General features: G+C 38.1%; 1 protein-coding gene and 1 pseudogene across 1 annotated transcript in view; both read left to right on the plus strand.

The window, feature by feature from the left end:
• The window catches only part of LOC109025731 (proline-rich protein 36-like), a 195,243-nt gene extending 182,718 nt beyond the window's left edge, over window positions 1-12,525 (plus strand). The window contains exon 4 of the transcript XR_010130113.1: window positions 10,734-12,525. The gene's annotated coding sequence lies outside the window, so the exon portion shown is untranslated. The remainder of the gene's footprint in view (window positions 1-10,733) is intronic.
• A 4,748-nt stretch (window positions 12,526-17,273) lies between these two features.
• On the plus strand, window positions 17,274-18,343 carry LOC101136442 (small ribosomal subunit protein eS4-like; annotated as a pseudogene).
• The last annotated feature ends 5,917 nt before the right edge of the window (window positions 18,344-24,260 follow it).

Consider the following 24,260-nt stretch of genomic DNA (forward strand, 5'->3'; position numbering starts at 1 on the left):
TTCAAGCAGCAATAATTACAGCAAGTATGTTCATTCTATCATTATTTTGACAAGCATGTATTAAGTCCCACTTTTTGCCATGCATTGTACTAGGTGATAAGAACATTGTCATGAAAAATAGATGTGGTCCTAGCCTTCAAAAAGTTTACAGTCTAATGAGTAGGGTATGGAGGACAGACATTAACTGAATACTCACTAAGGAAACAGCATGTGGCAAGAACCCAACAGCTTGTAAGGAATTGAAGCCTCAATTCTGTAGTCTGAGAGGAAGTGAATACTACCAACAACTATTTGAGTAGGCTTAGAAGTAAATCCTCCCTAGTTGAGTCTTTAAATGAGATGTTCCCAGATGACACTTTCATTGCAGCCTTGTGAGAGATCCTAAAGCAAAAGACCCAGCTAAGCTGTACTCACAGAACCCATAGAAACTGTGAGATAATAATTGTGTGTTGTTTTAAGCCAGTAAATTTTGGGGAGATTTGTTGCATAGCAATAGATAACTCATACATTCACACAAATGAACTACAGATGATGTTAAGTAAGTGCTATGAAACAAAAGTCAAGAATGGAATGAGAGATTATAACAGGATTTCCTAATTTAAATTTAGGTTTAGATCTCCACTAAATGGAGTTAAATTTTATCAAATAATGTCATTAAATGGTCATGTTTAGTGATATGGAAAAAATATTTGCAATAATAATTTACACTTTAATTCTTATATGAAGAGTTCTCACTAAACTCCACTACTAAATCTTTTTGAAAATAATACTGTGTTACTAAAATGTTATTCAAAATTAACCATACTTCTGTGTCCCTGAAATTTTCATTATCTGATAATACAAACATGTTACTTAAACACAGAAATCAAAGATAGTTTAGAATTTGATATCTCATTTTGGGACTATTCAAGGAGCTGTAGTTTTTTTATATTTCAACTTTTATTTTAGATACAGGGGGGTACATGCATAGGTTTGTGACATGGAGCTTTAGTTTTGAGGTAATAGAATAACAATATAGAGCAGAGGAGAGAAATTGGACTGGGAGGCAGGAAGCCTGTTGGAATGGACACTTGTTTTCATCTGCCTATAGCCCATCCCTTTCTTACATCCATGTTCTTAGTAAAACTACTCTTCTCCTACTCTCTGTAATTTTGCTGCAACTACCAATTGCAATTCAAGCAAGCCTTATCAGAGTTCTTCCCTGGAATTCTTTGCCTTGAAACTGGGAAAGGAATTTTTTCTTTCTCTTTGATTTGTGAATTTTAAGGGTGGAGCTTAGATTTACCAGTGTGGAGGTAGGGGCATCCCAGGGACTTTGACCTTGAGTCCCAACTTAGAAATTGATCTAGGACTTGTAGTCCTGGTAAATTAATTAATAATGAATTTTTTTAAAAAAAGAAAAAAGTAAACAAATCAACTCCAAAATATCTAAGTTACAGCTTATCATTATATTGCCAAAGATAAAAGGCTATATTTACCTTTGGGAACCAGAACTCTTGGTTTTGTGAAAAATACTTTAGTGGATCTTTGGCTGTGAAAAAATAATCTAAAAAGAGATAAGGGTAAATATAATATACAGCATATTATTTAAAAGCTAAATTGTGGCCAGAGTTGTATCTTTGCAAAGATTATTAAAATGATTGGATTATTAAAACGAAAAGTTTTCTGTGTTCTTCAGAGTAAAAGAGAAGTTGGGATCCTAGACCATGAGAGAGCAAGCTGGTCCTACAACCTTGCCACAGACCAGGGGCTAAGGATGGAGGTGGCCATTAGAGGATACTCTGTGGAAACTCACGGGCTCATATATAGTTGTATCTACTGTATTAGTTCCTCTAGGGCTACTCTAACAAATTGCCACACACTAGGTGACTTAAAACAACAGAAATGCATTCTCACAATATAGAGGCCAGAAGTCCAAAATCAAGGTGTCCTCCCTCCCAAGGCTCTAGAGGAGAATCCATAGCTTGCTTCTTCCAGCTTCTAGTGGGTATAGGCCTTTTTTGGTTTGTAGCTGCAATACTCTAACCTCTGCCTTCCTGGTCACATTGCCTCCTCCTCTTGTTTGTGTGTCTGTCTCCTGTGCTTTTTTGATATAATATCCCTCTCTTTTATAAGGATACACGCAATTGCCCACCTGGATAATCCAGGATAAGCTTCTCCTTTTAAGATGCTTAACTTAATATCACATCTATAAAGTCCTCTTTTCCGAATAAGGTAACATCACAAGTTTCAGGGATTAGGATGTGTCATTTAGGGGACCACTGTGCAGCTCACGATATCTAGTTTTAATGTTTTTCTCTCGACCATTATTATAAATTCTTTCTGACATCCTGAAACTTCCAGTTAAACGTGGTTAGACCTAGTCTTATTTTGACAGAAGAGCTCACTTAACTCTTTTAGCTCATTTCTGGCCACAATTTAGCTTTTAAATAATATGCTGTATGCTATATTTACCCCTATCTCTTGTTAGATTTACTTTTTCACAGCCAAAGATCCACTAAAGTATTATTTACAAAACAAGAGTTCTGGTTTCCAAAGGTGAATATAGCCTTTTATCTCCAGCAATATGATGACAGCTATAGCTCAGATATTTTGGAGTTGATTTGTTTACTTTTTTGTTTTGTTTTTGTTTTAAATCAAGATGATGAAAGTCCTAGATCAATTTCTAAGTTAGGATTCAAGGTCAAGTTAGTGAGAGGAGAACTGAGGAAACAAAAGCAGTGGACCAGAGCCTGTTGGCCAGCTGAGATGATCAACAAAAAGTGGCTCATACTTGTGGAACATGTCAGCATTTCTCAGGGATTCCCAGAAACACTTGGATCCAGCAACCCAGTAAATCACAGGACTTCCTGCCATTACACAGGATGGGGGTGCAAACTATTGTTATTTGAGCATTAAAGGCCAGGGTAGCTCCTGACCTTGGGAATTGCTAAGTTACATGTTTTCCTAAATTTTTCATAATGTTTTGATTTTCTGATAAATAAGAATAAACATAAATTTTGGGGTCCTGTTTGATTGAAATACCACACTCAGTGCTTTTTTGAGTGGTTTCTTCTTTGGTATTCTCTGCTGTTTGTCCTATACAGCTATTTTTACTAACTACTGACCTTTCTGCATAGTTGGTACATAGGTCTGATTACCCCATCACAGAAATGGAGAGGAAAAGTACCTGGCTGACAAACAGCTGACACATCCCCATAAGGACTTTCTGAAGCTATTTTACTCTGTCTTTTTCCAGGGATGCATTCTGACATTAGACAGAGATTATCCAGGGCAGAGATTATCTGGACCTTGTGTACTTTCCTTGCACTGTTTCAGGGTATATATGAAGCAACTCTATTCAAGCCATATAAAACACACATTGGAACTTTTCTTAAAACCAAGAATCAGAATCAAAGGTATAATGTGAAGCAAGATTAGGGCAATGGAGTTGTAGAACGCTACTCAGACCCATAGAGAACAATGGGATGTTCATAAAGGGTGGACCTTCAGTTTTTTGAGGCTAAAAAAAATGCCATTAAAAAAATTATAGATTGTCCTTTATCTTCTAGAAGGAAACTAGAATTTGTCTTGGGGGAAAACCAGTTAGGAAGGCAACTTTGATGGAACCTTTTAAATTAAGCAGATATAAAGCAAGGTTTGTGCTCCACAAACCTAGAGATGCCTGGGTGTTGTAGGTGGTGAGGGGTGGACAGGTCCCTGCCAAGCAGAGGCCAGCTGGACAAGGAACCAGACTGAGGGACTCTACTGTAAGGATGGGCCTGTGGGTTCTGAGTAGCTACCTTCACAATACTTTTATAACTTTTTTCTATTTACAAACAATGGGAAATACATTCAGTGTTTTTGCACTGAATGTTTTCAGGAACAAATTAATGACAGTAAGTGGGAAATGCCAGTATATTTCAAATCCGCCCGCTTACCACCACCTGCACCACCTACATTCTAGTCTGCCATCATTTCTTGCCTAGATGATTGCAGTTGCCTTTAAATATTCCTCTTCCCCAGTCTGTTCTCCACAGAACAACCAGAGTGGCTTTTTAAAAATATCACTCAGAGGCCGGGCGCCGCAGTGACTCACGCATGTAATCTCAGCACTTTGGGAGGCCGAGGCGGGCAGATCACGAGGTCAGAAGATCGAGACCATCCGGGCTAACACGGTGAAACCCCGTCTCTACTAAAAAATACAAAAAAAATTAGCTGGGCTTGGTGGCGGGTGCCTGTAGTCCCAGCTACTCAGGAGGCTGAGGCAGGAGAATGGCATGAACCCAGTAGGCGGAGCTTGCAGTGAGTCGAGATTGGGCCGCTGCACTCCAGCCTGGGTGACAGAGCGAGACTCCGTCGCAAAAAAAAAAAAAAAAAAAAAAAAAAAAAAAAAAATCACCCAGAACCTGTCTCATCTGTACGCAAAACCCTCCCCAATAATTCACAGCCATAATTATAATAAAGTAGCCCTTACCATGGCTTGAAAGCCTCACACAACCTGGCCCTTACCACCCTCCCCAGCTTCAGCTCTTAGCACTCTGTCACTAACTCCACTCCAGCCATCCAGGCCTTCCAGCTTTTCCTTTACTTTGTGAAGCATGCTTCAGCCTCAGGTCTTTGGCACTTACTTGGAATTCCCTTCCCTAGATAGTCTCATGGTTATTTCCCCCACTTTGTTCATTTCACCAAATGCCATCTTCTTGTAAAAGGCTCTCCTGACTACTCTTGTCTTAAAAAGCAGACATCTTTCATTCCTCAGCCCCCTTGTTCTTCTTCACTTTCCTTCATTGAACTTTACTACCTTGATAGCCTTTGTTTATTATTTTATTGTCTGTCCCTACGTTGAAGGTAAGTTCATGAGGACGGTCACAGTCTGTTTCATTTATTGCTCTGTCTTCAGCACCTTGAATAGTGCTTGGCACATAGTAGGTACTCAGGACATTGTTTTTGATGCTGTTTTAGTTCCTCAAGTCGGCTTTTAATCTTGACTTTGTCTTCTCAGTCTCCATTCTGCACATGGCTCCTGAGTAATTTCTGACTAGCTGCTCTTAGCTCTTGAAATATATCCCAATGTTTGTGTGTCTCCTTGGCTTTGGCCCATTTCTGGCTTCCAGTCAGGTTCCATGGCCCTCTCAGCCCGCTTGTAGCCCAGGTATTTGGCCTTGGCACTTCCCGATGCTAATGCCAGCCATTATCCATGAATCTCAAGAATCGTGAATCTCTGTGACTTCCAAGCCACCAACCCAGTCTGCATCTGGGGCCAACCAAGCCTGACCCACTGTAGGGCTCTAGGTCTGAGGCAGGGAGGCAAGCAGGGTATGGCCTCACTCTTCACTGGAATTGGGGAAGTAGACATGTTGTTGCAGCAAGATCTTAAGATACTGATACACAATGGTCAAAAGTGCTACTTGGGATCTTCCTGTTTTTCCAGAACTGGCAACTGGAACTCACAGTTGAGAACAAAAGGCACCAAGTACCTGCATTCTAAGTTCAGAGAAATAGGAGCTATGATGTCAGCCAATTCCCCACAGGGCTTGCAAAGAGGTTCTTTTCAGCAGAACCAGCACAATAATCCCCCGTCCTTCATCAGATTAATTTATATTAAAGGGTAGGAAATCCTATTTCTGAGAATACATCCTACAGAGTCATTTGCACGATGTGAATTGATGTATACACAAGGTTACACATTGCAGTTCATAAGGAACTGGGGAAATAAGTGATATAGTGCATACATACAATGGAATACTGTACAACTGTAAAGAAAGAATGAGAAAGTTCTTCATGTATTAATGGGGAAATATCTTCAAGATATATTGTTAAACTTTAAAAAAGGTTTAGAACAGCATATATAGTATTACACCTTTTGTGTAAAAAGGTAGTAAACAAGGACATATATAGATTTTACTTCTATGTGCACCAAGAACCTCTGGAAGGATGCACAAAAGCTAATAATAGTGATCACCTAAGAGTGAGGTGTGTGAACAGACAGAGGACAGAAGTAGTTTCTCTTTTGAATCATGTGAATGTATTAAAATATAAAAATTAACCCCTCTTAATGAAAAATAAGAAAATTATCATGTACTGAGATGGAAAGATCTCTAAGACATAAGATTAAGCAAAAAAATTATAGAAGAGTGTATAGCAAGGTGTTATTTAAATATATATATATATACGTGTGTATATATATATACACATATGTAGCATGTATATATGTGTTTGTAATACTAGAATTTCTGTGGCAGAAGACACTGGTAATAGGCTTTCCACTGGAAAAGTAAACCAGATGGCTGGAGAAAGAGAAGGGGGTAATACGAAGAGAGAGCAATGCTCACCAAGTTCTCATTTGGTGATGAGCCAAAATGTGTGAAAATGTGAGTTATGAGTCACACTTTCTCTGGGTTATGAGCCACACTTTCTTTGTGTCTCCCATTTGCTTCTTAACATTTCCTGGCCCCTTTGCAATTGGGCAGACCCACATGCATGGTTTTGGCCAATGAAGCATGAGTCCAAATGACATGAGCCATTTCTGAGCTGAGATGGTGAAAGTCTATGAGTGATTCTCTAGTCTCTCATCTCTGGCTTGGTCTGGTTACTAGAATGGGGCTGAATATTCTGTGGGAGATGAGTGGGCTCAGGCATGAGGAGCTGAGAGCAAAGGCAAAGCTTAATCCCAGTACAGTCAGTCCCCCATATCTGTGGTTCCACATTCACAGATTCAACCAACCATAGATTCAAAATATTTGAAAATTAAAAAAAAATAAAAATATACAAAATTTAAGACCAATACAGTATAACAATTATTTGCATGGCATTTACCTTGTACTAGGTATTATCGGTAATCCAGAGATGATTTAAAGTATGTAGGGGACTGTGCATAAGTTATATGTAAGTATTACACCATTTTATATAAGGGCCTCAACCATCCATGGATTCTGCTATCCCTGGGGGGTCCTGGAACCAATCTCCCACAGACACTGAGGGACAACTGTGCATATGTGGCTAAAGAACATGTTCCTTATTGTGGAAAGTTTGTCCTTTCACATCAAGCTTTTCGTCTGAAAGGAGAAGACAAGAGAGTGAGGAAGGAAGAAGGCATCCAAATATTCAGCAATATGAAAAAAATCCATCAGTGGACATCTCAGCCTGATTGTCCACATTTTCATCTTCCAATTAGTGACAAATGCCTTGCCCATCTAGACCTACGGTCATTTTTTAAGTGGACAGAAATAGTTTTAACTATTTTAGCCCCAAGAACCTCTATTCTGCCACTGCTTGTACCATAATGTTACAATCTTTTTCTCTCTGTGCCTCGTTTTAGATTATTTTTATTGTCTTCTATTTAGCTTCATGGTTTATTCTTTTGCAATATCTAACCTGCTATTTAATTCTGTCCAGTAAAATTTTTACTTCAGATATTTTATTTTTCATCTCTAAAAATTTATTTTGTTTTTTACCCCAAGGTTTCCGTGTCTTCCATTTATCTCTTTATTGTGCTCATATATTCTTTTAAATCATTGAGCTTATTTATATTATTTCTGATAAGTCTTTTAAAGTTCTTGTCTAACTAATTTCATCATCTGTCATTTCTGGGTCTGTTTCTATCAACTGATTTTTCTCTGGGTTATGAGCCACACTTTCTTGTGTCTTTGCATGTCTAATATTTTTTTTTTTTTTGAGATGGAGTCTTGCTCTGTTGCACAGGCTGGAGTGCAGTGGCACGATCTCAGCTCACTGCAACCTTTGTCTCCTGGCTTCAGGTGATTCTCGTGCCTCAGCCTCCCGAGTAACTGGGATTATAGGCACCGCCATTACACCTGGCTAATTTTTGTATTTTTAGTAGAGACGGGGTTTCGCCCTGTTGGCCCGGCTGGTCACGAACTCCTGACTTCAAGTGATCCACCTACCTCAGCTTCCTAAAGTGCTGGGATTACAGGCATGAGCCAACGTGCGTGGCCTCTAGTAATTTGTATTGGATATTGGACTCAAATTTTACATTGCTGAGTGCTGGATATTTTTGTATTCCTTTAAAGATTATCTTTACACTAGCAGAAAGTTATTTGCAGATTAGCTTAATCTTTTCCAGACTTGCTTTTAAGGTTTTTTGTCAGGGAGTTTATCTGGAGTAGCCTTACTCTAGGTCTAGTTTAGTCTCCCTATCAAAGTAAGTTTGACCTATCTGGGGTGTCTACTGAATTCTCCATGTATTCAGCAAAGTCTCTTCACTCTAGTTGGTGGGAACCTGATTCAGTCCCAATCCTGTGCAAGCTTTGAGTTATTTGGCTTCCAGTGTCCCAATAATTACTCTTTCCCAGCTCTTTGTTCCACCTCATAAAGTTTCCTCCTTTGCATGCACAAATTGATAGTCAAAGTCTGAAAAGGACCTCTATATAGATTTCTGGATCCTTTTTCACTGTAAAGCTCCCTTCTGTCCACTATTTACGATCTCTGTCTCCACTCAGCAAGAACACCAGGCTCTATTTGGGTTCCCTCTTCCTGAGCTACTGCCAGGAAATTGCTTCCAGGAAGAAAGCCAGAGCAATTGAAGGATTCATCTTATTTTATTCCTTTCTCTTGAACATCATAGTACTGCACTGCCTATTATCCAATATCTGAGAATGGTTGTTTCTTTTTTGTCTAGTTATCTAGGTTTTTTACCGGTAGTTGGGGACGAGTGCAGACTTCTAGTAGTTACCCCTTAAGGGCCACAGTCTTACTTTAAACTCCCTTATCTGGGATTGTATCCATCCATATGCTCTACATTTTTGCTGAGAACAAATAGGATAAAGATCAATGGCCCACACTGAGTTGGACTTAAGTTTTCCAACCAGGTACTAAGAGCAGTTTAACTTGTAGTAAATTTGGCACATTTTATCTTCAGAGCCAACTGCATTTCATTTCTGAATCCTTTTATCCTCAGGTTCCTTCATTTCTATCAAATCTTTCCTCAGAAAGCCTAAAACATTTTAGAAGTGATCAAGCCTTAGCAGAAGAAAATGAAGCTCCAGTGCTGATAAATTGCAGCAGATGGTAGAGACTTTGTGGCAGGCGAGGAAGCCATCTGGTGGGATCCTTCCACACAGTTGCCTACTTGTAGACCCAGTGACAGTCCTGATTTCAAGCAAGTGAATTCTTTCCTTCTCTTCTCAAATAAAAACACACCTTTGCTTGCGTTGAGATCTGCTTCAGCTGAGGGCTTTCCTGTTTCTCAGTAATAAGTTCAAGTACTTGAATTTTACAAAAGTTTGTGAATTGCATAAGTGTTGTGACCCACCTTCACCCAGAGGTTGTGCCATCCAAGTTGCTGGAAGCCATACGCAAGCCTCCAAAGTTAACCGGACATTGTGTTTGTGTCTGTGTCTGTGTGGGTGGCCAGGGAACTTATACTGGGCTAATGTTCTGTTCCTGCTAGAGCTTCACAGAAGCCTTCTGCAAATGCATCATGCCAGTGTCCATGTGTGGAACCATCAGGGCCACTTGCATCATTCAATATTGCATTATCTGAACAAATGGCCCTTCAGAATTGCAGCATTTAACTCACTGATTGAACCAGACTGTGGGTTTAAATTAATCTTTTTCTCCATATGGAGCCACGGCTTAAATTAGGCTGTTTATATCCTTAAGGAAAGTTATTATAGCTCCAGGAACACACGGCCAGATAAGAAGCATGCAAAAATCATCCTGATATAAGTCATGTGCTTATTGAAATCTTATTCATTCTTCAAGGTTAAGCTCAAATACCACTTTTTATGAGAAGTTGTGATGGGTAGTTTTACATGTCAACTGAGTTAGGTTATAGTACTGAGTTATTAGATCAAGCATTAATGTAGATGTTGCTGTGAAGGTATTTTGTAGATGTGGTGAACATCTACGATCAGCTGACTTTAAGTAATGATTACCCTCAGTGAGGCCGGTAGACCTCATCAAATCAGTTGAAGGCCTTAAGAGCAAAAACTGAGGTTTACCCAAGAAGAAATTCCATCTCAAACCTGCAACATTAACTCCTCCAGAGTTTCCAGCCTGCCTGCCTGCCTACCCAATGGATTTCAGACTTGCCAGCCCCTACATTGCACATTGTATGAGCCAATTTCTTATTTCTTAAAATAAGTCTGTGTGTGTGTGTGTGTGTGTGTGTGTGTTGTACACACATATAAAATAGATTTTGTTTCTCTGGAAAACCTAATTGAAACGGAAGCCTTTTCTGACATCTCTAGACCAGAGTGACTTCCCCTTCCTCTGACTTAGCACTTAACTGTACACTACCTTTATTTTTATAATTTCTTGTCTTCTATCCCCACATATTTTTGGTATGTATTTATAATATACCCATACTTGTTAAAGGACAGACTAAACTGCTATAATTAAGAAATTCAAAAGTATAGTGGCTTTTAAAAAAATAGAATTTTCCTCTCTAAACATTCCGGAGGATGAGCAGTCCAGGCTGACAGGGTGGTTCTGCTCTACACGGTCGGAAAGCAACCTAGGAACCATATTGTTGTTCTATCATCTCCAAGGTTGTTGTCTTTATTTATAAATGTCTTTATTGATAATGGTCTCAAGTTTGTCTCTTTGTATTCGAGGGAGACAAATTTCCAAAGCCCTGTACATCCAAGTCCACTGGGCTACTGCCAGTTCCCCACACTCCATCTTTCAGCCTTCTTGGCAAGGCATCTGGCAAAGTATTTTAAAAGTACTTATGTTGTTTTACCTCCTACTAACAGTACTACAATTGTAATCATGTCTTTCCACCACAGACTTTGCCAACCCCAATGCATTGCACCTCTCATTGCATGTGAATGATGGCTCCTGTTCTATTCTCTCACCTTCCAACACCATGAAGTCCATGCCAGCTGGTCAGTTGCTAAGAAAACTACCTATGGTTACCAAGAAGGACCTCCAGGAAACCTCAGATTGCCCAAGGATCACTATAAGAAGTAAGAGCATCAATTCAGGATCCTTTTCACTTCACTTATCTTCCTCCAATTTTTACTCACAGCTTCCTGAGTCATACTAAGAACATATTTTTTCTTCTTTATCCCAGTTATCTCCCTAAAAGAAACTTAAGTAGGGTGAACATATGGATCATATAAGACAAGTAAAGAAGCCATGGCAAACTCCAGTACTAAAGTCACTGGGCTGGGCAAGTCCTGAAGAAGTGATAGTGGGGACCACCTCCCTTCAAAATGTTTTTCAGTGGGATAAAGTCATTCACTAAAGCAGAAGTTCTCAAAGTATGTGTGGTCCCTGGACCAGCAGCATAAGCATCATTGGCGAACTTGCTAGAAATACCAATTCTCAGGCCCCAACAGTGTCCTGAATTTGAGCCATAAACTCAGGGAGTGGGGTCCAGCAATCTGTGTTTTAATAAGTCCTCCAGGTGACTGACTCAAGCTAAAGTTTGAAAACTTCTGTACTGAACAAATCTTGGGAAACTTCATGTCATTCCATCTTGAGCAAAGGTCTTGGGTGTAACATCCAAGCTGGTTATTCCATTATCTCATTCCAGACCCAGAGAAGAAGGCACAGCCTCTGCTGGATTCTTGGCTGTACACACCACTGTCTCAGGGGATCTCTCTGTAACACATCAACTGGTCTTCTCCTCTTATTGCCTTTGCTTCTCATTCCTGACACCAGAGGTTGTCTGTCAGACTTGGTTTAAGCCTCTCTGGCCAAATACTGTATCTGTTGCTTTATCTGGTCTGTCTCTTTGGTTTCTGAACAAACCTTTCCCTTGGATCCTATATCTGTTTCTCTTTTGCTCCAAGTCCTGCAGCCATTGATCATTTCTGCTCTACTCCAGACCCCTCCCCACAAGCCCCCCTTTCTGGGAAAAGGAGTCAGAGTACCAAATTAACTTTTTCCATTAAAAAAGCAAAACAAGTTAATAGGCTGGCTGAGCAGGGGAATGATATTTGATGAATGATGAAATTTAAGAAGGACAAATATTAGGTATTTCTATGGAAAACAGTTATTCAGTTCCTTAGAAAATTAAACAGAGTTATCTTATGACCTAATAATTTTACCATAGCTGTATATACCCAAGGTGTTTGAAAACATATTCCCACAAAATCTTGTACACAAATGTGTTTATAGCATCACTATTCACAATAACCAAAAGGTGGGAAAAAATCTAAGTGACTATCAGCTAATGAATGGATAAACAAAATGTGGCATATACATACAATGAAATATTATTCAGTCATAAAAGAAGTTCAGTTGTTACATGTTACCACATAAGTGAACCTTGGAAACATGCTAAGTGAAAGAAACCAGACACAAAAGACCACATGTTGTATGATTCCATTTAAATGAAATGTCCAGAATAGACAAATAGAGACAGAAAGTAGTTTAGTAGTTACCAAGGGATGGGGAAGGGGAGAATAGGGACTAGCTGCTAATAGGTATGGGGTTTCTTTCTGGGGTGATGGGAATGTTCTAGAAGTAGGTAGTGATGATAGTTGCTCACCATAGTCAATATACTAAAGTGTACATACAAAATGGTGAATATGTTATATGAAGTATATATCTCAATTTTTAAATGCTATCAAAGAAAAAAAAAAGTTGTGTTAAGTATTGTACTTGGGCCCAAAACATCATATGAGTCCTAAAAATTGCTAAACAGCAATCCATGTGAAAATGATATGTGATTTTTAGTTAACTGGAGCCTAAATGAGGTAATTTTGCAATATAACTGCTGAGAACACTAAGTTGATCTTTGATTGCAATTGGCAGTGTTCCACTTAAGGAAGAAGGTAGTCATTCTTTCTGCTGTGTTCACCAGAGTGGACCATTTCTAAGGTCTTGGATTCAGTTATGGGCATTTAAGAATGTTGCCAAAATTCAGCAATAAAAAGAGATTAACTACTTATTCATGCAACAAAATGGATGAATCTCAAAAGAATTATACTAATGAAAAAAGCCAGACACAAAAGTCTATACATTTTTTGGTTTCCATTTATATGACATTCTGAAAAAGACAAAACTATAGGTACCCAAATCATATCAGGGGTTGCAGGTTGTCAGAGGATGGAATTGACTGACTAGGGGCACCGTATTTTGGGATGATGTGAATACCTTGATTGTGGTGGTAATAATTACACAACTATACATTTCCCAACTCATTGAATGACATACACTTTAAAAGGATTAATTTTATTGTATATAAATAATACTTCAAAAAAGAATACTGATGAATTTTAAAGTGACCAACGAGTCCAGATTTGGCCAGTATTTTCATTTTAGCACATGAAAGTCCCACATCCCTGGGACACCCCTAAGCCTCAGATAAATTGGAGTTAGAGTGGCTAGATAGTGAGGAGTTTGAAACCATGAGAAAAACTTAGGGGGATAAGACTAAAGAATTGTCACATGCCTGACAGATTGGCCCACAGGGAAGCCCTAGAGAGGCAGATTTTGGCTCAAAAACCAAAGAATGTTCTATGGTACTCTCCTATAGGCAGACGGGCTGTCTTAACCAGAAGAGTGTTCATTTTCCTAAAAATATTCAAGGAGCTATCCGGGGCACCTGTAGGGGAGGTTTTTGGAAGGAATTCATGCATCAGTAAGAAGTTGGGTTACATCATTCATTCTCAAATGGTAGTATGCAGAGCTAAGGAAGTTGTTAGAGATATAGATTCTTGAGCCCCATTTCTGGAGTTCCTGATTGGTCAGGTTTCAGATGGGGCCCAAGAACCAAGTTTTTTTTTAATTAAACTTTTTATTTTGAGATAATTATAAATTCACATGCAGTTGTAAAAAAAATAATAATACAGAGAGGGTCTTGTATCCTTTACCCAGTTTTACCCAGTGGTTACATCTTGCAAAAATATAGTACAATATCAAAACCAGGATATTGACATTTATACAGACAAAATAAAAAAAGGTTTCCATCACCTGAAGTTGTCCTTTTATAGGCAGTCACTTTCCTTTCACTCTCACCCACTCTGGAAACCACTAGCTTGTACTCCATGTCTATAATTTCATCACTTTATGAATGTTATATAAATGGAATCATACAGTATATAACCTTTGGGGATTGGCTTTTTTTCCACTCAGCATAATTCTCTGGAAATTCATCCAGGTTGCTGTATACATCAAGACAGGCTATTTGAAAATGCATAGGCCGGGTGTGGTGGCTCATGCCTGTAATCCCAGCACTTTGGGAGGCTGAAGCAGGTGGATCATGAGGTCAGGAGTTCAAGACCAACCTGGCCAAATGACCCCATCTCTACTAAAAATACAAAAATTAGCTGGGCGTGGTGGCGGGCAGCTGTAATCCCAGCTACTCAGGACCTGAGGCCAGAGAATTGTTGGAACCCAGAAGGCACAGGTTGCAGTGAGCCAAGATTGCACCATTGCACTCCAGCCTGGGAGACAGGGTGAGACTCCATCTCAAAAACACAACAACAACAACAAAATGCATGATCAGAGGAGACGAAAGGAAAAAAGAAGAAAAAACAATGAAGCACACCTACAGGATATAGAAAATAGTCTCAAAAGGGCAAATCTAAGAATTAATGGCCTTAAAGAGGGTGTAGAGGAAGAGATAGGAGTAGAAAGTTTATTCAAAGGTATAATAAGAGAAGTTCCCAAACCTAGAGAAAGATCTCAATATCCAAGTACAAGAAGATTATAGAACACCAAGCAGATTTAAGCCAAAGAAGACTACCTCAAGACATTTAAAAATCAAACTCCCAAAGATCAAGAATAAAGAAAGGATCCTAAAAGCAGCAAAAGAAAAGAAACAAATAAGATGCAATGGAGCTCCAATATGTCTGGAAGCAGACTTTTCAGTGGAAACTTTACAGGCAGGAGAGAGAGGAGTGATATATTTAAAATGCTGAAGGAAAAACAAAGTTTTATTTTAGAATAGTATATCTGGTGAAAACATCCTTCAAACATGAAGGAGAAATTAAAAACTTTACCAAGCAAACAAAAGCTGAGGGATTTCATTAACACCAAAACTGTCCTACAAGAAATGCTAATGGAAGGACTTAAATCAGAAAGAAAAAAAAATGTGAACAAGCAGTATGTAATCACCTCAAGGTACAAACTTGCTGGTAATAGTAAGTACACAGAAAAACACAGAATATTATAATAATGTAACTATGGTGTGTAAACTACTCTTAAGTAAAAACATTAAATGATAAATCAATAAAAAATTGTAACTATGACAACTTTTCAAGACATAGAGAGTACAGTAAGATACAAATGGAAACAACAAAAAGTTGAAAAGCATGGGAGGAAGGGTGAAGTTAAGGCATAGAAATTTTATTAGTTTTCTTTTTGCTTGTTTGTTTATGCGAGTTGTTATCAGCTTAAAATAATAAGTTATAAGATAGTATTTGCAAACTTCATGGTAACCTCCAACCAAAAACCATACAATGAATACACAAAATATAAAAAGCAAGAAACTAGATCATATCATTAGAGAAAATTACCTTCACTAAAAGGAAGACAGGAAGGGAAGAAAGAAGGAAGAGAAAACCGCTAAACAACTGGAAAACAAATAACAAAATGGTAGGAGTAAGTTCTTATCAGTAATAACAATGAATGTAAATGAACTAAACTCTCCAATCAAAAGACATAGAGTGGCTGAATGGGTGAAAAACAAGAACCAGTGATCCCTTGCCTACAAGAAACACACTTCACCTATAAAGACACACATAGACTGAATGTAAAGGGATGGAAAATGATAGTCCATGCTAATGGAAACCAAAAAAGAGCAGGAGTAGCTATACTTATATCAGACAAAATAGATTTTAAGAGAAAAACTGTAAGAAGAGACAAAGGTCACTAAATAATGATAAAGGAGTTAATTCAGCAAGAGAATATAACAATTGTAAATATATATGTGCCCAACACTGGAGCACCCAGATATATAAAGCAAATATTATTAGAGCTAAAGAGAGAGATAGACTCCAATATAATAATAGCTGGAGACTTCAACTCTCCACTTTCAACATTGGACAGATCTTCCAGACAGAAAAATAAATAAATTACACCGGACTTAATCTGCACTATAAACCAAATGGACCAAATAGATATTTTCAGAACATTTCATCCAATGGCTGCAGAATACACATTCTTTTTCTCAGCACTTGGATCATTCTCAAGGGTAAACCATATGTTAGATCATAAAACAAGCCTTAAAACGTGCAAAAAAAATTGAAATACTATCCAGCATCTTCTCTGATCATGATGGAATACAACTAAAAGCTAATAACAAGAGGAATTTTGGAAACTATGCAAATATATGGAAATTAAATAATATGCTCCTGAGTGATGAGCATGTGAATGAAGAAATTAGGAAGAAAATAAAGCATTTCTTGAGACAAGTTATAATGGCAACACAACATATCAAAACCTTTGTGGTACAGCAGAAGCATTACTAAGAGGGAAATTTATAGCTGTAAGTGATTACATCAAAAAGAAAAAAAAGCTTCAAGTAGACGACCTAACAATGCATCTTAAATAACTAGAAAAGCAAGAGCAAAGCAAGCTCAAAATTGGTAGAAGAAAAGAAAAAATAAGATCAGGGCAGAAATAAGCGAAATTGAAATGAAGAAAACAACACAAATGATTAATGGAAGAAAAAGTTGGTTTCTTGAAAAGATAAACAAAATGGATAAACCTTTAGCCAACGAAGAAAAAAAGAGAGGAGATCCAAATAATCAAAACAGAGATGAAAAAGGACACATTACAGCTGATACTGCAGAAACTCGAAAAATCGTTAGTAGCTATATGAGCAACTATATGCCAATAAATTGGAAAATCTAGAAGAAATGGACAAATTTCTAGATGCATACCACATACCAAGATTGAACCATGAAAAAATCCAAAACCCAAACAGACCAATAACAGGTGACAAGATTGAAGTCATAATAAAAAGTCTCACAGTAAAGAAAAGCCCAGGACCCAATGGCTCCAATGCTGAATTCTACCAAACATTTCATGAAAAACGAATACCAATCCTCCTAAAACTATCCTAAAAAATAGAGGAGAAGGGAGGCCGGGCATGGTGGCTCACGCCTGTAATCCCAGCACTTTGGGAGGCCGAGGTGGGTGGATCACGAGGTCAGGAGTTCAAGACCAGCCTGGCCAACATGGTGAAACCCTGTCTCTACTAAAAATACAAAAATTAGCTGGGCGTGGTGGCAGGTGCCTGTAATCCCAGCTACTCGGGAACCTGAGGCAGAGAATTGCTTGAACCCAGGAGGCGGAGGTTGCAATGAGCTGAGATTGCGCCACTGCATTCCAGCCTGGGTGACAGAGCAAGACTCTGTCTCAAAAAAAAAAAAAAAAAAAAAAAAAAAAAAAAAAAAAAAGTAGAGGAGAAAGAAATACTTGCAAATTCATTCTGTGAGGCCAGTATTACCCTGATACCAAAACCAGACAAAGATACATTAAAAAATAAAACTATAGGCCAATATCCCTGATGAACATTGATGCAAAAATTCTCAACAAAATACTAACAAACCAGATTAAAAAGATCATTCATCACTCTTTCTATGCCTAGCACAACCATGGCTTTGGTCCTAAGAAGCATCTGAAGTGAGTACCAGCTCCAAAGCATTGGATGCTGGATAAATTGATTGGTGTGTTTACTCCTCGTCCATCCACTGGTTCCCACAAGTTGAGAAAGTTCCTCCCTGTCATCATTTTCCTAAGGAACAGACTTAAGTATGCCTTGACAGGAGATGAAGTAAAGAAGATTTGCATGCAGTGGTTTATTAAGATCAATGGCAAGGTCCAAACTGATGTAACCTACCCTGCTTGGATTCATGGATGTCATCAGCATTGACAAGACTGGAGAGAATGTCCGTCTGATCTATGACACCAAGGGTCACTCTGCTGTTCATCATATTACATCTGAGGAGGCTAAGTACAAGTTGTGCAAAGTGAGAAAAATCTTTGTGGTACAAAAGGAATTCCTCATCTGGTGATTCATGATGTTCACACCATCCACTACCCTGATCCCCTCATCAAGGTGAGTAACAGATTCAGATTGGTTTGGAGACTGGCAAGATTACTGATTTTATCAAGTTCAACATTGGTAACCTGTGTATGGTGACTGAGGGGTGCTAACCTGGGAAGAATAACCAGGGAGAGACATCCTGGATCTTTTCATGTGGTTCATGTGAAAGATGCCAGTGGCAACAGATTTGTCACCCACCTTTCCAACATTTTTGTTATTGGCAAGAGCAACAAACCATGAACTTCTCCTCCCTGAGGAAAGGGTATCTGCCTCACCATTGCTGAAGAGAGAGACGAGAGACTGGCAGGCAACAGAGAAGTGGGTGAAATGGTCTCTAGAGACATGTTAGAAAGCTTTTTGTACTTAATTAAAGATAATATAGCATGAAGAAAAGATCATTCATCATGACCAAGTTGTATTTATCCCAGGAATGCAAGGATTGTTGAACATACACAAGTCTATGAATATGATACATCATACCAACAGAATGAAAGCCTAAAACCATATGATCATTTCAACAGATGCCAAAAAAAGCATTTGATAAAATTCAACATCCCTTCGTGATAAAAGAAAAACCTCAAAAAACTGAGTATAGAAGGAACATAACCTCAACATAATAGAAGCCATATATAACAGACCCACAGCTAGTATCATACTAAATGGGGAAAAACTGAAAGCCTTTTCTCTAAGATCTGCAACACAACAAGGATGCCCACTTTTGTCACTGTTATTAAACATATTACTGGAAGTCCTAGCTACAGCAATCAGAGAAGAGAAGGAAATAAAGGGTCTCCAAATTGGAAAGGAAGAAGTAAAATTATCATTGTTTGAAGATGATATGATCCTATATTTGGAAAAACCTAAAGACTCCACACACACAGAGACATATGCACACAAAAACTATTAGAAGATAAACAAACTCAGTAAAGTTGAAGGATACAAAAATCAACATACAAAAATCAGTAGCATTACTGTATGTTAACAGCAAGCAATCTGAAAAAGAAATCAAAATAGTAATCCCATTTACAATAGTCACAAATAAAATAAAATCCCTAGGAATTATCCAAAGAAGTGAAAGATCTCTATAATGAAAATTCTAAAATAGTGATGACACCAAAAAAAAAAAAAAAAAAAGAAAGAAAAGATATTTCATGTTCATGGATTGGAAGAATCAGTATTGTTAAATGTCCATACTACCCAAAGCAATCTACAAATTCAATGCAATCCCTATCAAAATGCTAATGGCATTCTTCACAAAAATAGAAACAACAATTCTAAAATGTCTATATAAACCACAAAAACCCAGACTAATCAAATCTATCCCAAGCAAAAATAACAAAACTTGAGGAATTACATTACCCAACTTCAAATTATACTACATCAAGATAGGGTAAGAAAAAAAATTATACTACAGCGCTATAGTAAACAAAACAGCGTGGGACTGGCATAAAAACAGACATATAAACCAGTGGAACAGAATGGAGAGTCCAGAAACAAATCCCCATATGAACTCATTTTCAACAAAGGTGCCAAGAACATATGCTGGGAAAAAGTCTCTTCAATAAATGGTGCTGGGAAAAATGGATATTCATATGCAGAAGAAAGAAACTAGACCTCTATCTCTCACCATAAACAAAAATCAAATAAAAATGGATTAAAGACTTAAATCTAAGATCTCAAACTATGAAACTACTAAAAATATATTGGGGAAAGTCTCCAGGACATTGGTGTAGGCAAAAATTTCTTGAGTAATACCCCACAAGCACAGGCAACCAAAGCAAAAATGGACAAATGGGATCACATGAAGTTAAAAAGACTTTGCACAGAAATGGAAACAATCAATAAAGTGAAGAGACAACTACTAGAATGGGAGAAAATATTTGCAAGCTGCCCATCTGAGAAGGGATTAATAACCAGAATAAGTAAGGAGCTCAAACAACTCTATAGGGAAAAATCTAATAATCCAATCCAAAAAATGGGCAAAAGATGTGCAGAGACATTTCTCAAAAGAAGACATGCAAACAACAAACAGGCATATGAAAAAGTGCCCAATATCACTGATCATCAGCAAAATGCAAAACAAAACTACAGTGAGATATCATCTCACCCCAGGTAAAATGGTTTATATCCAAAAGACAGGCAATAAGAAATGCTGGCAAGGATGTGGAGAAAAGGGAATCCTCATACACTGTTGATGAAAATGAAATTAGTACAACTACTACGGAGAACAGTTTGGAGGTCCCTCAAACATCTAAATATAGAGCTGGGTATATACTCAAGAGAAAGGAAATCAGCATATTGAAGAGATATCTGCACTCTCATGTTTATTGTAGCACTGTTCACAATAGCCCAGATTTGGAAGCAACCCGAGTGTCCCTCAACAGATGAATGGATAAATAAAATGTGGTACATATACACAATGGAGTACTATTTAGCTATAAAAAGAATGAAATCCTGTCATTTGGAACGACATGGATGGAACCAAAGATCATTATGTTAAGTGAAAAAAGGCAGGCACAGAAAGACAACCATCCCATGTTCTCATTTATTTGTGGGATCTAAAAATCAAATCAACTGAATTCATGGAGATAGAGTAGAAAGATGTTTACTAGGGGCCGGGAAGGTTAGTAGGAGGTTAGGAGGAAGATGGGGATGGTTAACGGGTACAAAAAATAGTTTGAAAGCATGAATAAGACCTAGCATTTGATTGCACAGCAGGGTGACTATAGTCGATAATAATTTAATTGTACATTTAAAAATAACTAAAAAAGTATAATCGGATTTTTTGTAACACAAAAAATGAATGCTTGAGGGGATGGATACCCTACTCTCCATGATGTGATTATTACGCATTGCATTCCTGTATCAAAACATCTCATATTCCTGATAAATATATACACTTACTATGTACCCACAAAAATACAAACAAAATATTTTATTTCTTTTTATTGTCAAGTAGTATTCCATGGCATGGATGTGCCACAATATGTTTAACCAATTATTCACCTGGTGAAGGACATCTAAGTTTGTTCAAGTTTTGGACCATTATAAAGAAAACTATATAAACACTCATTTGCAGGGTTTTGTTTGGTTTTGTTTTGTGTTTTTCAGAGAGTCTCACTCTTTTGCCCAGGGTGGAGTGCAGTGATGTGATCACAACTCACTGCTGCCTCAACCTGCCAGGCTTAAGCAATCCTCCTGCCACTGCCACCTGAATAGCTGGGACTACAGGGGAACACTGCTACATGCAGCTAATTTTTCATGTGCAGGGTTGTATATTAACATTAAATTTGGCCGGGCATGGTGGCTCACACCTGTAATCCCAGCACTTTGGGAGGCCAAGGCGGGCAGATCACGAGGTCAGGAGATCGAGACCATCCTGGCTAACACGGTGAAACCCCGTCTCTACTAAAAATACAAAAAATTAGCTGGGCGTCGTGGCGGGCGCCTGTAGTCCCAGCTACTCGGGAGGCTGAGGCAGGAGAATGGCGTGAACCCGGGAGGCGGAGCTTGCAGTGAGCAGAGATCGCGCCACTGCACTCCAGCCTGGGAGACAGCGAGACTCCGTCTCAGAAACAAACAAACAAACAAACAAAAACAACATTAAATCTTGATCTCTCTGGAATAAGCGCCCAAGAATGCAACTTCAGGGTGATATGGAGGTTGCATGTTTAATTTTTCAATAAACTGCAGTATTGTTTCCATAATGTTTTCCATAATGACTGTACCGTTTTACTTTCCTACCAGCAATGTGTGAGTGATCTAGTTTCTCCACATTTTTGACAGCATCTGGTTTTGTCACTATTTTTTATTTAAGCCATTTTGTTACGTTTGTAGTAATAACTCATCATGGTTTTAATTTGTATCTCTAATGGCTAATGATGTTAAATACCTTTATATGTTCTTGACACCTGCATATCTTATGCTATGATTTAAATGTTTTTGTCCTGTGAAACTCATGTTGAAATTTAATCCCCAATGTAACAGTATTAAGAAGTGAGGACTTGCCATGGATTAATGGGTTACCATGGTAGTGGGTTAGTTAACATACGAATGGGCCTGTCATAAAAGCCAGTTTGACTCTCAGTGTGCCCCTCTCACCTTGATCTTAGACTCCTCAACCTCTAGAACTATAAGAAATAAACTTCTAGGCCAGGTTAGGTTGCGCACACCTGTAATCCCAGCACTTTGGGAGGCTGAGGCAGGAGAGTTGCTTGAGGCCAGGAGTTTGATAGATCAGACTGGGCAACACAGTGGACCCTGTCTCTACAAAATTATGTTTTAAATTAGCCAAACATGATGGCGCATGTTTGTAATCTTAGCTACTTGAAAGGCTGAAGCAGGAGGATCTCTTTTTTTTGAGATGGAGTCTCACTCTGTCACCCAGGCTGGAGTGCAGTGGTGCAACTTGGCTCACTGTAACCTCCGCCTCCTAGGTTCACTCCACTGCACTCCAACCTGGGCAACAGAGGATTTTGAATTATGAATTCAGTTTACTTAGTAGCTATACAATGTTTCAAATTCTCTATTTCATATTGGATGAATTGTGTTTTTTAAGAAATTGATTCATTTCACCTAAGTTGCCAAATTTCTGAACATAGAATTGTTCTTAATATTCCCTTATTATTCTTTGAGTGTATGCAGGTTCTATAATGATATCCCTGTTTTCTTCTTGATATTACTAATTTGTGTCTTCTCTCTGTTTTTTCTTTTCAGCCACCCTAGAGGTTTGTCAACATTACTAATGTTTTGAAGGAAACAGTTCTTTGTTTCATTGATTTTTTCCTTTTTTTTTTTTTTCTTTTTTTCGAGACAGAAGTTCCCTCTGTCACCCAGGCTGGAGTGCAGTGGTGTAATCACGACTCACTGCAACCTCAAACTCCTGGGCTCAAGTGATCCTCCCACCTCAGCCTCTTGATTAGCTAGGACTACAGGCATGTACAACCATACCTAGTCAATTTTTTAAATTTTATAGAGACAGAGTCTCACTATATTGCCCAGACTGGTCTCATAATCCAGGCCTCAAGCAATCCTCCTGCCTCTGCCTTCCAAAGTGTTGGGATTACAACTGAGAGTCACTGCACCCAGCCCATTTTTTCATTTTTTAAAAGCTTTATTGAGGTATAATTGATAAAATTGTATATATTTAAAGTGTACAAGATGATGATTTGATATATGTATAGATTGTGAAATGATTACCACAATGAAGTTAATTAACATAATCATCACCTCACACGGATACCTTGGATGTGTGTGTGTGTGTGTGTGTGTATGTGAGAGAGAGAGAGAGAGAGAGAGAATGAGAGAGAGAGAATGCTTAAGATGTACTCTCATAGCAAATTTCAAGTATACAGAACAATGTTTTTAAGTATAATTCTCACACTGTACATTAGAACCTCAAATTGTATTCATCTTATTACTGAAGGTTTGCACCTTTTGCCCACCATCTCTTCATTTCCCACAGCTCCAGTCCATGGCAACCACCATTCTACTCTGTTTCTATGAGATCACAGTGGCAGTATTTCCTTCATTTTATGACTCAATAATATTCTATTGTACATACATAACACATTTTTTATCCATTGATAAAATCCAATCCAATGTTCATCCATCCAGTGAACATGAGAGTGTAGATATCTCTTTAAGATACTGATTTCCGTGACTTCAGAGATATACCCAGACTTGGGATTGCTGGATTATATAGAAGTTTTATTTTTAGTTTTGTAAGGAACCTCCATACTGTTTTCTATAGTAGCTATACCAATTTACATTCCCACCAAAAATTTGAGACAGTTTTCATTTATCCACATTTTTGCCAACGCTTGGTATCTTTTGATATTTTTTATTAGAGACATCCTAACAGATGTGAGATTATCTCTCATTGTGGTTTTGATTTGCATTTCCCTGACGGTTAGTGATGTTTAGTACCCTTTCCTGTATCTGCTGGCCATTTGTGTATCTTCTTGGAAAAATATTCATTCAGGTCTTTTGCCCATTTTGAAACCAGATTATTTGTGTTTTTATTGTTTTTTTGTTTGTCTGTTTGTTTGTTTTGCTATTGAGCTGTATGAGTTCCTTATACATTTTAGTTGTTATCCCCTTATATCAGATATATTTTCTCCCATTCTGTAGGTTGCCTTTCCATTTTGTTGATTGTTTAGTTTGCTGTGCAAAAGCTTTTTTTTTTTTTTTTTTTTTTTCTGATGTAGCCACTGGTTTTTTTTGTTTGTTTCTTTGTTTTTGTTTTTTTGTTTTTTCTTTTTTTTTGTGAGACGGAGTCTTTCTCTGTCACCTAGGCTGGAGT

Source organism: Gorilla gorilla, chromosome 12 (genome assembly GCF_029281585.2).
Source record: "Gorilla gorilla gorilla isolate KB3781 chromosome 12, NHGRI_mGorGor1-v2.1_pri, whole genome shotgun sequence".
In the NCBI taxonomy this organism is placed as follows: domain Eukaryota; kingdom Metazoa; phylum Chordata; class Mammalia; order Primates; family Hominidae; genus Gorilla; species Gorilla gorilla.